The following is a 14,084-nucleotide window of genomic DNA, read 5'->3' on the forward strand; positions in this document are numbered from 1 at the left end:
TAACACGGCGCCCCACGCTTCTGCAAGATGTTGCTCCTCTGCAAGATATTGCTCCTCTGTGCGACTAACGCGAGCTTCAGCCGCACAAGGAAACTCCGGGACAGGCGGCGAAATCTGAGTGCTCTCCGGAAGCCTGTTGCGATTAAAATCCTCCAGAGCGGTGCTCCGACGCCACTAATCACAGCACAGAGCTCTGGACACGATGGTCCTATCTCTGTGTAGGATGCGTCCGTTATCCTAAAGCACCGATGGACGCTGAATGTACCGAGTGCTATCTGTAGCCGTGTTTCACTTGGTGGACACCTGGGCTGCGCAATGAAGAAATTAAAGAGTGGGAGGGGCAGACTATGATGCAAAGTAATATTATTAACCAGGGTTGCGTTTCTCGTCGTGCAGAACAGTTTGTTGTCGCGTCCTGCGCTCCGCTCCGAAGCAACGCTGTTTGAACCCTGGCTACGACGGCAGCGTTTATCGTAGCGCTGTGCGATGTCAGTACATAATAAAGAACCCCAGGTGGTCAAAACATCTCTGCCTCTCCCGTAACCGAGAGTAGAGTAAGCATGAAATGTTTACGGGCCTAATGTCATTTCGGTGGACACCCGAACCGCACCGTACAGGAAGGGAGGAACGCCACCACCTGTTCAGCGCGATGCCTTGCCATTTGAACGCAAGGTTTCTTGAGGAAAGGAAATGGCGCAGTAATTCTCTGCCATCTCGGTGGACACCCGAACCGCACCGTAATGGAAGGGAGGAACGCCACCACCCGTTCGGCGCGATGCCTTGCCCTTTGAACGCAGCGCTTCTCCCGCGGGCCCCTGTGCGCCTGCGCGGCTTTGCTTCGATGCGCGAAGCCCCTAAGAGATCAGGTATGGCAACGAAGTGTATCGTGGCATTTATGTGCTTTTTGCACGCGCTATTAGAAATCGGAAGTTATAATTCCGTGCATTATCAAACGCACAGCGACTGATATCTTGATAAACATTGAGAAGGCACTGGCAGCAGTTATTTTTTGTGACTCCTTTGGAGACCGACCGGCGCTTGCATGCCGGTAGCGTAGGAGGGCTTAGAGAGTCTCGTTAAATCTCGTTAAGTCTCGTACGGTGCCCGGATGTTCTCGTTTCAGAACCCGGATGACTGGAATTCAGTGCCCGGATGACTGGAATTCAGTGCCCGGATGACTGGATTTCAGTGCCCGGATGACTGGATTTCAGTGCCCGGATGACTGGATTTCAGTGCCCGGATGAGTGGATTTCAGTGCCCGGATGAGTGGATTTCAGTACCCGGATGATGGCACTCGGTCTCGGCGTGACGTCACCACACTGCCGACAACGGGGGCTAAAAGCATTTCATGCTTAATACCGAAGCGTGGCCTTGCGGTAGAGCATCCGCCTCGCATTCGGGAGTTGCTGGGTTCGATCCCCAGTGCCGCCGGGTACCCACCGGTTTCATTAATGGGTACAAGATTTCCCCTGGCCTGGTGCTCGGCTCTTCTAGGGTGAGATGCTTGAGAGAAGGGTCTTGGAGCACAGTTTCTTTGACGGATCAGAGATAAGTTCCGCCGCCATGCAACACTAAATCCATCTTGTGCAGTAGAAGCCCAATTTGTGGCCCTTTTTATGACTTCTACCAAACGTACACCCCTAAGGAAAGCCGAGCGCTAGGCCGGGGGACGCTTGTACCCATTTTACCGGTGGGTGTCCGGCGGTGGGTTTCGAACCAACCACCTCCCGTAGCCGAGACGGGCGCTCAAACCACTGGGCCACGACTGCGATGTCAGTACATAATAAAGAACCCCAGGTGGTCAAAATTTACCCGGCACCCTGCAATGCGGCGTCTCTTTCTGTCTTCCTTCTTTCACTCCCTCCCTCCTCGCTACTCCCACGGCACTGTTGAGGGGTCCACCGAACACTTGATAGTGACAGTCCTGACTGCTACGCACGGGCGGGAACCTTGGCCTGAAAAGCTCGCGCTCGAAAAATCCACTATATCTCGATGTCGACAGTAGTCGTAAGCATGAAATGCATTGTAAGAAATGTGTCTCATAGATGGCGGTAGCCGCAGCCGGCTGTTGGCTATGCCCTGTAGCTGCTGTACGGGCAGCCTCCTTCAACCGTTTTCATACCCTTCAGACGCTGGGTACACAGTACTGGACACGACCTGAACCCAGTCACATTCTCGTATACAAGGCGGATTTCAGCATTTGAATTGTGCGCCCTAAATATTAGTCACCGCCTATCAAGTCTGGGTTCTATCGCAGGTATACTGAAATGGGTGTGTAAGCAGCAACTAATGATGGACACCTCAATGATTTATTGCGAGACGAATAATCACAGCATTTATTTTGACTCGCTCTCTCTTCAAGTGATAGTGAACGAGTCCGTTTAAGATGCGAAATGTGCGAAAAATGTTGCTCGGGTTTTCATTGTCATAGACAGAGAAAAATTGCCGGGGTGAACTTTCAAAGTTTTGCGTTCACAATCGCCGTCATGGTGCCATAATGCCGAAAATCCTAAAGTGGTGTTTTATCCACTCCTATTTTATGTTATCCACTCGAGGTGCCATGCTTCTTTGAGCTGCATGAGCGGCTGCGTAAAGCAATTCTACGGTAATGCAGGCTTCTAGATCCGGGGTAGGCGCTCCTGGTAGATGAGGGTGTAAGGATGGAGTTCCATATTCACGATATATCTTCTGTGCAGTGCCTGAAAGAGGTCCTCGTCCTCCCTAGGGAATTTGTAGCCGATGTGTTGGAGTTTTTCGGTGGTTGCGGATCTAGCGTTGTCATAATGACAATCAGGGAACGAAGCATGGCCCCTGTGTGGGCTTTACTATAGCACACTAAACACGAACCTACCAAAAAAATATCCACATGGCCATAAAATCACTTGTTTCAAGCGCATTAACCTTTTGGGAATTGGGAACTTTATGCCTTCAAAAGGGTTAAAAATAAAATACGGGGGGCACTTAAGTCTACTTGCGCCTATATATGACTGCGAAAGCAATGTGCACTACTGCTGTTACCGTTGGTGCGCTTGTGGGTGATTGTCTGTGGTATTGTGTGCGTTTCTATAAAATAGTTCGCGTTCGCCTCCAAACCACACACCATACGGATCTCTCCGGGTTATGCCGATATGTAGAGAATTAGTCATTTCGTACTTAATATTCATATATGGCGGTGAGTCCTTATCCCAATACCAGCGCAGTGGCGCAGCGGTAGAGCGATGTACAACTGCATTGGCGGTGGCTGTTCCGTCCAAGCCATCGGTATGGAATGTGCGACCCATGTTGCTCTTCCCGAGAAACTTCTCGAGCAGCTTACGCTAGTTACTACCCGAGCTTCCTCCTATTGGCTACAGCTTACGCAGCGCTGCTCCGAACTTGCCCGTGCTTACCGAGTTACTTTGTGGAGAGAAACCGTGGGTACTTTCTGTACACGCCACGCCTGAGGCGAAAAATGCTTACGCATTAATAATTGATGCCCGCCGAGGGAGTTTTTTTCCGGGCGCAATTGAAATATTATTAGTTCCTTCAAGGAACCGGTAAAGGGTGCTGAGGCAACCATTTTCATGCCCACAGGCAGGTTTAAAGGTAGCTTCTAGGAATTCATTTTAAAACCAATGAAGTCTTTGAGAAAACGTCGAAACAATTCATTGCGAAAGCAATAATACGCCAGGTCTAACCGCTCGTCGCGTAGCCCGTGGACCCCCCTGCTCCTCGAGGAGCCGCCGCCCCGCCTAACAGATGGTGTGTTTTCAATTGGTCGAAATGGTTGTGAAGTCAAAGTGCGCGAATTTCAAACGAGGCCAATTGTATTTTGGCTCGTAACCATACAACCAATTAAAGGGATCGTATAGTGATGCTCCAAGAAAACGGGTCTGAGTTTTGTTAATTGCTTAAATAACCAATTACCCTCATTAACCTTTCTAGTCAGACCAGATAAATAAATAAAACCAAGTAGGAAATTGGTGGAGTTGGGGAATCGAACCAGGGTCTGCGAAGTGCGAGACGAGCACAATAACCGCTCCGCCATGCCAGCTGTTTGGAGTGAACAAAGGCGCGTCTAGTGAATACGGTGTCTTGGTTGGCTCCCGTCTTCCTCTCTTCCCGTTACGGCGAGGTTCAGGTGTCCACCGAGATATTCGAGACAGATACATTTCCTTTGCTAAAAAACCAGTTTACCGACGGGCAAGGCGTAGAGCCGAACGGGCGATGGCGTTCTGTGGACTCCCTGGCAGCGTTGCAAGATGCTGTCGCGTTCCACTCTTAGAGGCGAAGCTTACCATCTTAACCACACATCAGTGACACAAGCAGCCACACCGCGCTTAAGGCTTTCGCCTCACCGCACTTTAGGTGAACAAAGTGCCCCCCTGAATTTTTTTCACTAACAAACGGATATTTTTTGGTCCTCTGCTCTGTTGAGAATTTTTTTTTTAACCAGCTACAATCTGGGAGCCTTTCAGCAAGAGCCGAAGCGATACTACACAAATATTTCATTGCAGTGCACATAAGCACTCCATAGATAGAGTACACATTGCAGTAACACAGTACAGTAACACATTCCACACGCTTAGAGGGATGAACGAAGAATAAAACCAAGGTGGAGATGTCACCTGAGGTATGAGGCGGCATAATCCAGGAAGGTAAGGCAGGTAATAATTATGCCGCGGCGATGACGAGGCGCGGCACAAGTATTAGAGAGTTACAGCATAGTGCAATCCGCTATCCGCTATCGTGAACCGCTTCCGCGAGGCGTCACTGCGCGTGCGGGCACAGAAAGCCCCGAGGGCGTCAGATAGCGCCACGTGCTTTACAGCTGTAGGGTGCCTCGATAAAGTGAACAGGAAAATTTAGCCTCCGTGCGCGCGCTTTTTTTTTAAATACTGGAAACGGCACTCTGTTACACAATATGCGCTCAAAGCAGCAACGACAAAGACAAAGCTCTTGATCACCTTTTTTCACAAGCCTAAGTAAGTTATTCGCCTCACATTGTTAGGAAAGTTCTAGGGACCTTCAAAAAAGAATTTTCTACTTTACCTAGCCCGCCCACTGCCCACCCCAAAGTGCCGGCTGTTCAGGGGTCAACTAACCATCAATTCACCGTCATTCATCATTCGTCGTATTATAAATTAGGAGAAAAGCAACCGAAGTTTCTTCGAATCGCACTGCATCCAGAAGAAGAGAAAAAAAAGCAAGCTTCATGTTCTCTCTACACAACACTACATCGTGCGCATGCTCTTTTCATCGTTTGCAAAAAAAGTGTGCAGAAAGAGTTGGTGACTCGAATCGCACTGCGTGTACAACAATACGCACGCAGCAGCGCGTACACACTGAAGAGCAAGGAATTTATGCAATCCAGAAATTCCACCAGTTGTGTGCGCACATATACGCAAGAGATCGAGAATGCACAAAGGATGATGGCCGCGGACAAAACCCCGGATGTGAACGGGCAACTTGACGAATAGAGAAATGGTATACACTTCGCACACAGGACCAGTTCGTTGACTGCCATTTGTCGCGCTTGGTCTTTACCAGCCAGATGAGTATTGAAGCTACTTACTCTCTGAGGTCGGAACACCTTTCAGTCATTTCACGAGTGGTTCCTGCACTAGGGCACAACAACCAGGCATTCAGCACAAAAAACTTTACGCGTGCGTCTTCCCCACCCTGCAGCACGGAAGGGTGAGCGCTGCAACGGCTGCCGCCGTTCCGAACGACGCATTGGCCGCTTCAAAGAATCACTGCACACTGCGAGGGGGCGCGCTTATCAAAGCGCCCTAGGCAGCTGCGTCGAGAACAATCGTATGCACAGTGTAGCTCCGGGGAAGCGGGTCTCGGTAGCGCATCATGCTATGCTATAGTTCTCTCCATTACGAAGTAGCGGTAGCGACAGCAGCTTGGGGCATCCGCGGCGCTGGGCCGGTGGTTACGTCTGCACACACGCCGTCTCGGTACGGAAAGTAGTCACTTCCCACTCAGGAGCTGTCAGCGCACGTTAAAGATCCCCAGGTGGTCGAAATTTCCGGAGCCATTCAGAATCGATTAGAACAAGCACCATCTTGCCTTCTATCGGCCCTTCAAAATCCACATGGATGCGCGACCACTTCTCAAACGTTTGTGGCCAGCTTGCTGGGGGAGCGGCTGGCGGCATGGGCAAATTGTCGATGCAATTCTTGCACTGACCCGACATTTCCTTAATCTCTCAGTCTAGGCCTGGCCACCAAAACAACGATCGCGCAATGGATTTCATCGGCGAAGACCCTTGGTGGGTTTCATGCAGCAGCTGCAGCAATCGTTTTTGCGCACGGGCAGGTATAACCACTCGATGACCCCAATACATTAACCCCTGTGCCAGGGACAACTGAAGTCGACGGTCAAAAAATACCGCCAGGCACGGCTCAAGGCCTTTAGAGCTTCTCGGCCAACCGTGTAGCACGTAATGCTTGACGCAATCTAGTGTCGAGTCGACAGCTGTGAGTTGCTTCATCTCTCTTGTCGTAACGGTGCCTTCATCCAGGCTTTCCAAAGAAAAAACGCACTCTTGCGGCTCTTGGGGCTCCATACTAGGACCGGATGATTGCAGATGAAGCCTGCTGGGGGCGTCCGAGTTCAGCAGTTGCCTTCCGGGAGTGTACTGAAGCTTGTAACGATATCCTCAGAGATAGAGTGCCCAACGCTGAATGCGGGCTGCAGCCATAAACGGTGTCGGGCGGTCGGGCCTTAGCAACCCGAGGAGAGGCTGGTGGTCTGCAGCCAAGGTGAATTCACGGCCCAACACATAGTCTCGGAATCTCGTGACCCTGAAAACTAGTGCTAGCGCCTCACGCTCCAGTTGCGAGTAATTCCGCTCGGCTTTAGTTAGAGTCCTTGAACGGAATCCGATCGGTCTGTGGACGCTGCCTACTGTGTGAAACAGTACTGCGCCAATGCCGTGTGGCGAAGCGTCGCACCCTAGCTTCAGCTCCTTTAACGGGTCAAAATGGGCAAGTACTTCGGCATCCTTGAGACACTGTTTGGTCTTGACGAACGCAGTTTCCTGGGAGTGGTTCCACTGCCATCGCGCATTCTTTTCAAGTAACTGGTGTAACAGGGACAACACGGTTGACATGTTCGGCAGAAACCTTGAATGAAATGTTACCATCCCGACGAACGAACGCAGCTCGCTCACGTCACGAGGGCTTGGTGCTTTCATGATAGCTTCCACGTTCTTTCCCGTCGGGTAAAGACCGAGACGATCAATACCGTGTCCCAGATAAGTAACCGATGACTGGCTGAAATTGCATTTGTAGTATCGGAGCTTTACGCCGTGCTCTCGAAATCGCTGCAACGCAGTTTTCAGCCGAGCTCCGTTGTCTGACGCCTTTTCAGACACAAGCACGTCATCTAAGCATGCCTGAACTCCAGGCAGGCCCGCTAGAATGGTGTCCATATTCTTTTGAAATATCGCAGGAGCAGAGAAAATGCCGAACGGAAGCCTGTTGTAACAGAAGAGCCCATGGTGCGTGTTAATCACGCACAGCTTGCGTGAAGCTTCGTCTAGTGGCACCTGGTTGTAGGCGTCTTTCAGGTCGAGTGTACTAAAAACTTCACCACCGCTTAACGACGCGAACATCTCTTCAATCACAGGAAGAGGATACTGCTCAAGTGTACAAGCCTGATTCAAGGTGGCTTTAAAATCCCCGCAAATCCGCACTGTGCCATCTTTTTTAAGCACTGGTACTATGGGGGTCGCCCAGACCGAATATTTTATGGGCGATATTATGCCTAGCGACACTAGCCGATCCAACTCTTTTGCCACTTTGTCACGGAGCGCGTACGGAAGCGGTCTTGCCTTGCAAAACTTGCTAACCGCACCATCCCTCAGCACCAAGCTGGCTGGGGGTCCCTTCATCAGGCCCAATTCCTCCGAGAAGACATCCTCCCAGTTACTCCGCAAGGCATTGATGTGGCTGATGGGTGCTCCCGCCACTGGCGCTTCACCTTGACTGACTTGCAGTACCGGTACTCCAGCTCTATCCAGCAGGGTTAACAGGTCTCGCCCGCACAGGATTGGTCCGGTGCACTCTAGTACTATGAGTGTGCATTCAACTGACACACCTTGGTGCGCAACAACTAGCTGAAGCTCGCCTAACACAGGCAGCCTTCCAGCGTAGCACGAAATTTTTAGATGTGAAGGCTTCAATTTTGTGATGAATAGTTCCGGTTCATTTATTTAACACTCTCCTCGTGGAAACTCTGAGTTAGACTTGCTTACCATTTTTCAAGCTGCCTTAATCATGCTCAAAATAAAATTACCCTCCATGTGCACACACCAATAGGCATTTTAAGTGCACTATTTTTTTTTCATGCAGTGAAGGCGTGTAATACATACATAAAGGGGAGAAATCTCCAACCTGTCACTTATGCTCGAGCACCAGAGCGGATTTTAAACCTACCTATCGGGCTTGCCTAAACAAACGGAAACCTCCTTTCCAAGGGATGGAATCACAGGAGCGATGGGAGGCTGCTCTGCGCAGCTCACGGGCTGAGCTACAGCTTTGCATCATGGCCTAGGCCTTCAAAGTCGCCGCAGCCAAGCAATGCCTGGTCATCTAGAGTGGCCTGAGATCGTCGCCGACCTATTCAACACCCCTCCACCCACCCTCATCTGATCCAGTGAAGTGGGACTAATAAAGTTATTACCAACCAAGGGCTGTAATAACCTTCTTGCCAACGCACTTCACCGCAGTAATTTTGAACTCCTTCTTTGAACAAATAATCTCTGAGCTGTACACAAGCTTTATTCTCAGTACAGGTAGGCTCTTTGTTATTGGAATGTGGTAATCTATTGTTACAGAGCAACTTAGATTGGTCCTCAGTGTCCTTTCAGACATTTGCCGACATTTCAGCACCTACATCTGGTACGGTGTCCTTCACTTAACTGTGGATGTCATATTTTGAGTGTACATAGACGATTGTCTATATTAGTTCACAGTAAAGGAAACTACTTTGAAAGTGAACGCATTTAATTGAACATTACTCTCCTGCAGTGCACAATAGTGGCATCATAGGATCTTTATTGCATCAGTAAATGGTGTAAATGTTGCCTAACGGCATTGTGATCCACCGCTCAAAGAGAACCAACAATGGTCTTGATATGTATGTTGATATGTAAACCAACCCAAATCACCCAGCGTTATCTTGCTGCATTAATGGATCTTTTTCCAGAATACCACAGCTTGTCTGTAATGCTGCCTCCCTCAAATACTGTGGGCCATGTTAGCCTTGCATTTCTTGCCCCCTTTGTGCGTTATCTGGCTGCTGTGCATGCTTGTGCTTTTCTTGTTGTGTTGCTGTTCTTCCTTCTTAAGTCACCGTTGTTTTTATTCTCCTTCAGCTCTTTGACCTTACCCTAGACATGTTCAGGCTTATGACATTATGCATGTGCGCTAGATAATATGCGTGTGTATGTGCACGCTATGATAACAACTCGCATGAAGCGAATAAAGGAAGTGTCTTGCACACTGCATTAGCTGCTTGTAATGTGGCATCACCCTCCACCTTCATTAACCATCCCTATATTCATCCCGTTCCCCAGTGTTGAGTAGCATATGTGAAGACATTTTTATCCAGCCGACTTCACCTCTCTTGACATCACACCTTGCCATCTTACGAGGAATCTTGCTGCATTGAAAGGAGCTGCCTGGTGCTGCTGTGGATGCATTACTGTTGTCATACAGCAAAGGAATTGTAGGGATGGGCATGACAAATTTTGTTTCACCTCTCACACTTTGGTGCTTACTCGCATCACACGAGTGGTGTAGCTGCCTATATGCCCTTGGTAAGCGCTATGTGCTCATTGTTAGACAGAATTAACGATATTCAGGGCCTTTTCAAACACTGAAATTAAATAGCATTATTGAGAGCCTTTTTTATTTGAATGAAATAATGTACCTACCACTCTACGACATGCATTCATGAGGTGCTTTTATATAAAGTCCGTGAAGTCTGCTTGCAGGCAGACTTCATAGTTAATGTTCACAAAGCAAAAGATGAGTGCCTCAGAGCAACTAATGAGGTATATGTCTTACTCAGATTAAGCGAAACGCCAACACTGTGAAATACATGCTTCTGTCACAGTATCTGTATCTAAGCTGTATCTGTTTTTCTTTAAGTACTGGCGGGAAACAATATCTCCGTATTTTCCTTTCGCATTTGACGCTTTTGATAATAAGACGTACGAGCTCATAGCGTTGCGCTTGACGCAATTCGCAGTCGCGTTTCGTGCGCGGCCGCTTGCAAACGTAACCAAGGGTAGCGTTAAGTTCTATGCACCTCGATTCCTAAAATGTATAACGGACTGCCGTGCTAGGCATGGTTTTTTTTTCGCCGCTAACATTCGCGTAAGCCCCGCGCTCTACACCGCGAGTCGTGACACGGTGAGGTAAAGCTTTCCAACGCCACTAACGCGTTGAGGTTACGATCGAGAGCCAGCCGTTTCTCCGCCAATTCCTCTCCCCGTGACGCTGATCGCGTCTCACAAGTGCGGAGACGCGACACGCTGCGCGATGGCTTCGGGCGATAAGCGGTTGCTTCATGCAGTATAATTACCGCTAAACTCTTATTTTCGTGACGACCGGCCCGCACGGTCTTTCGCGTCGCATTCAGCACAATCACTCAGATAATGTCAGTGGCGAGTACGCCGAGACCGCCGCCGCAACGCATTTCACCGTCCATCTCTACGTGGCTACTGTGCGACGCGTACACACCTACGCGCCGCAGCTCGGCGGTGTTTTTTGTACTTGGCGCCAAGTAGCAGACAACAATGTTTATTTGTTGTCGTACTTTTTCCTTTATTTTTCAATATCGTCATTCTATTCTCCTTTTACGCACTTTCGTACCGCCCCAATTTACGCGTTACGGGTACGCCCCGCTCTGGGTGGATTGGCGAATATTGAGAATCGGGCCCCTAGACTATGAAGTCACCCCCGACGGCACGACAACCTCTCAGTGACGGCGCACACGCGCGGATGTCGTACATGTCGTACGTCTTAAACCTTATTATGAACGCTAAAGGACTCGAAGTTTGCATTCTCCGTGTTTATTTTCTTTTTGAAGCATCGAGGCGATGCTTCTTTGGGAGGGGGTAATGCCACGTATCATTGCAGTGTTCGTTCGCGCACGAGGCCGCAGGAACGGGGCGTTATCATTTTTGTTCATGACGCTAGAAGCGACCGGACTAATTTCGACTGATCACAGCCATGAAGCACTGCATCTATGTTTTTCCAGATTACTGTAGTTGATTTTGACCGGTTATCTCGAAGTTTCCTTGCCGGCTTTAAATTGAGCGATGCAGCGAGCGGCGGGCATTCGTAGTTCGACGACTGACGAGCAAGGTTGTTGCTTACGCCGGTGCCGCGCTGGTTAGCTCTATTGCTGGCGTAAGTCAGCCCAAATAAAGAGCTTCGTTTGCAAGTCTTGTTGCTTTCTTCCTGACCGCTGGAATGCCGTCATATCTTGAAAGTAGCTTTATGTAGAGTATTTTCGGACTGCATTTGAAGCTTCCTTTTCAGTTCTGTTCGACGTAGCGACACCTACAGAAGTTTTACGAAGGCGGAAGCCATAGGAAAGCTGATTTTTTTTCCCCGCTTAGAGGTGCGGCCTGACGTTACGAAGTGCACTGTGCAGGCAGGCCAAGGAAGTGCATAGCACCCTTTTTCCGCTCGTGGCTGCATGCTTATACTAATAAAAGTAATAATACTCCCGTGGCAGCTTCCCCTGAAGGTGAATATAAACGACTAAAGGTCCACATAACACGTGTCCCCGCCCACCCCGAGCGACTTTGAGCTGAAATTCAGGCTATCCCTGTCCTTTTGACGCGGGTATTTAGCCCTTTGAACTGTGGATTCAGATTGAGGACTATTGTTTTCGCCTTCAACTACCTTAACGTAGGCACGTTCTATCACAGAAATATATGCGTTACTTTCGGGCAGCACTTTTTAGAAAGCGGCCCTGGGTGTGCAGTCAGGCTGCACTGCAGAGAGCGCCTACCTAAAAAGCTGGCAAAGAAACACTGCGTAGTCTTCAGTGTTTAAAAGAGAACAGTGTATAAAGCGTTACCATAGTTTAACTTTCTAAAAATAGTTATTTTATCGTATTTGCAAAAACGTTTTCAATTTCATAAATATATAGTCATACCGGTTGGGTAGAAAATTCAATATTTAGTTATGGCGCAACGTACTGCTATTGACGTGGTGTCCGCTCGATGTAGACATTCCCTTCACACCCGGATTCTGTGTAGTTAAGGAGGTGTTATTCTTCCCATAATCAAGCCATGCTTTTGAGTGGAAAAGAAGTGGAATTTGAGCCGGCTACATCACAGAAGACGGTCTTGCATGATGCCTTCGTTCTGCGCTACAGATCATAAAAAAGAGAAGTCGTATTGCTTTTTAACATCGAGCGCCCTAAATTTCGCCACAGTGACGAAATGTAGAATCATAATTGTGGTATTTAGTTATGTACGTTATCTGATAACGGTTGCTCTTTTTTGAACACCAAGTGGCCGTCTACAAGGGTTCGAGCGCACTCAAGACAAAAAAAGGCGTTAAAAGAGCCATTAGTAAACTGGCCATGAGAATGAGAAGTGTTCTGAGAATGTTCTGGTCCAGGAATTCTACCTGCGGGCAGTGCTCGTGTAGCATTTCGCCCTACCGGCAGTATGTATTCAGCAGGTTTTGGCAAAACGTAAACATATTCATGTACGCGATATCTCATGTACGCGCTTGGCGAAGAGTAACCGGGCAGAAGGTTTTTGCTTCTTAACCGTACTACTGATCCTTTATAGCACCTTTCAAGACCGAAAGGTGTCAAAACATGAGGTCAAGGGTTGACTTCAGTTTAAAAAGATTCAGAGCTGTTAAACTCATGCATTGCAGAGACATTAGAAACAAGACGTAAAAATCAGGGAATAAAAATACTCTACCGAATCTTTCACGGTAGTTAGCATTAATAAAACAGATATCTGCACCCTCCAGGTAGATTGAACTCCTGCCCTAATCACCACAAAGCGACTGGGGCATACTTGACTCGAACTAACGTCTTTCGCTGCTCATTCCTTCCGGATGCAATTGAGAACTGAAATAAACTGCCCCCTCATGCTGCTGCGTCTGCAGGTGTAGCGGCTTTGGTGAATGCTCTTGGTGACTCTTTCTAGGCATGGGATTCCTGTTGATGCGCGCGTAACTGACTATCAGATACTTCTTTTTGTATATCAGGAGGCTGCACGCTGCTGTGAACTGTGTTGCTTTTTTATGCTCTCTTGTATTGTATGCTCGAAGGGGCTTGTTCATTGTAGTGCATATATGTATTTTTCTTCTTCATTTTCGCTCCCTGTAATGACCCTAAAATGAGGGTTGATAGTACTCATAGAAAATACATAAATAAATAAATAAATAAATAAAATAAGATCTAAGAAACGAACCACCGGTGTCCGGTGACTTTTAGCAAAGAGGATACATTCTGCTACGTGCAGATCATGTACGTACAGGTGCCCCAAAAGTAATACGGAGCACGCAAGCGGTGGCAGAAATGGAAAAAAACTGCATGCCAGCGCGCTCTATCAGCAGATGCGCGGCAAAGAGCGAAGGGGCGTCGGCACATCCGGCTGACCCATCTCGATAACTTGATGCTCGCGTTATCGCCGCCACGAGCGAAGCTGCGATGCTACCATCTCTGCCCGCCAGGGGCGCTTTCAATACCTCATGGTTTGTTGTTCGTCCGGGCCGTTCAGAAATGTTTCCCATCTGCACTGTGTGCTTTATGCTTCGTCAGGACTTGCATTATCTTTGTCTGTGGAGCAGCCGAAGATTGTGCTACACATGGCGGCGAGTTTGTGCGCTGACGAGTATAAGCACTCGAGCAACGTTTTGGCAAATGCGGTGACAACTTTGCTTCGCTCTAGGGAACGCAGGACGAACAAAAAAAAAAACAAAAACCAATAGCATGCGTGTGCTGTCTTTGAGAAATATAGGTGCTCAACGGCATAGCAAGTGGGCTAATAATTCAAGACCATTTTCTTCCACACAAATTCACTTTCTTACACTGGACCACCT

Source organism: Amblyomma mixtum, chromosome 3 (assembly GCF_055824585.1).
Source record: "Amblyomma mixtum isolate Tamu chromosome 3, ASM5582458v1, whole genome shotgun sequence".
Taxonomy (NCBI): Eukaryota; Metazoa; Arthropoda; class Arachnida; order Ixodida; family Ixodidae; genus Amblyomma; species Amblyomma mixtum.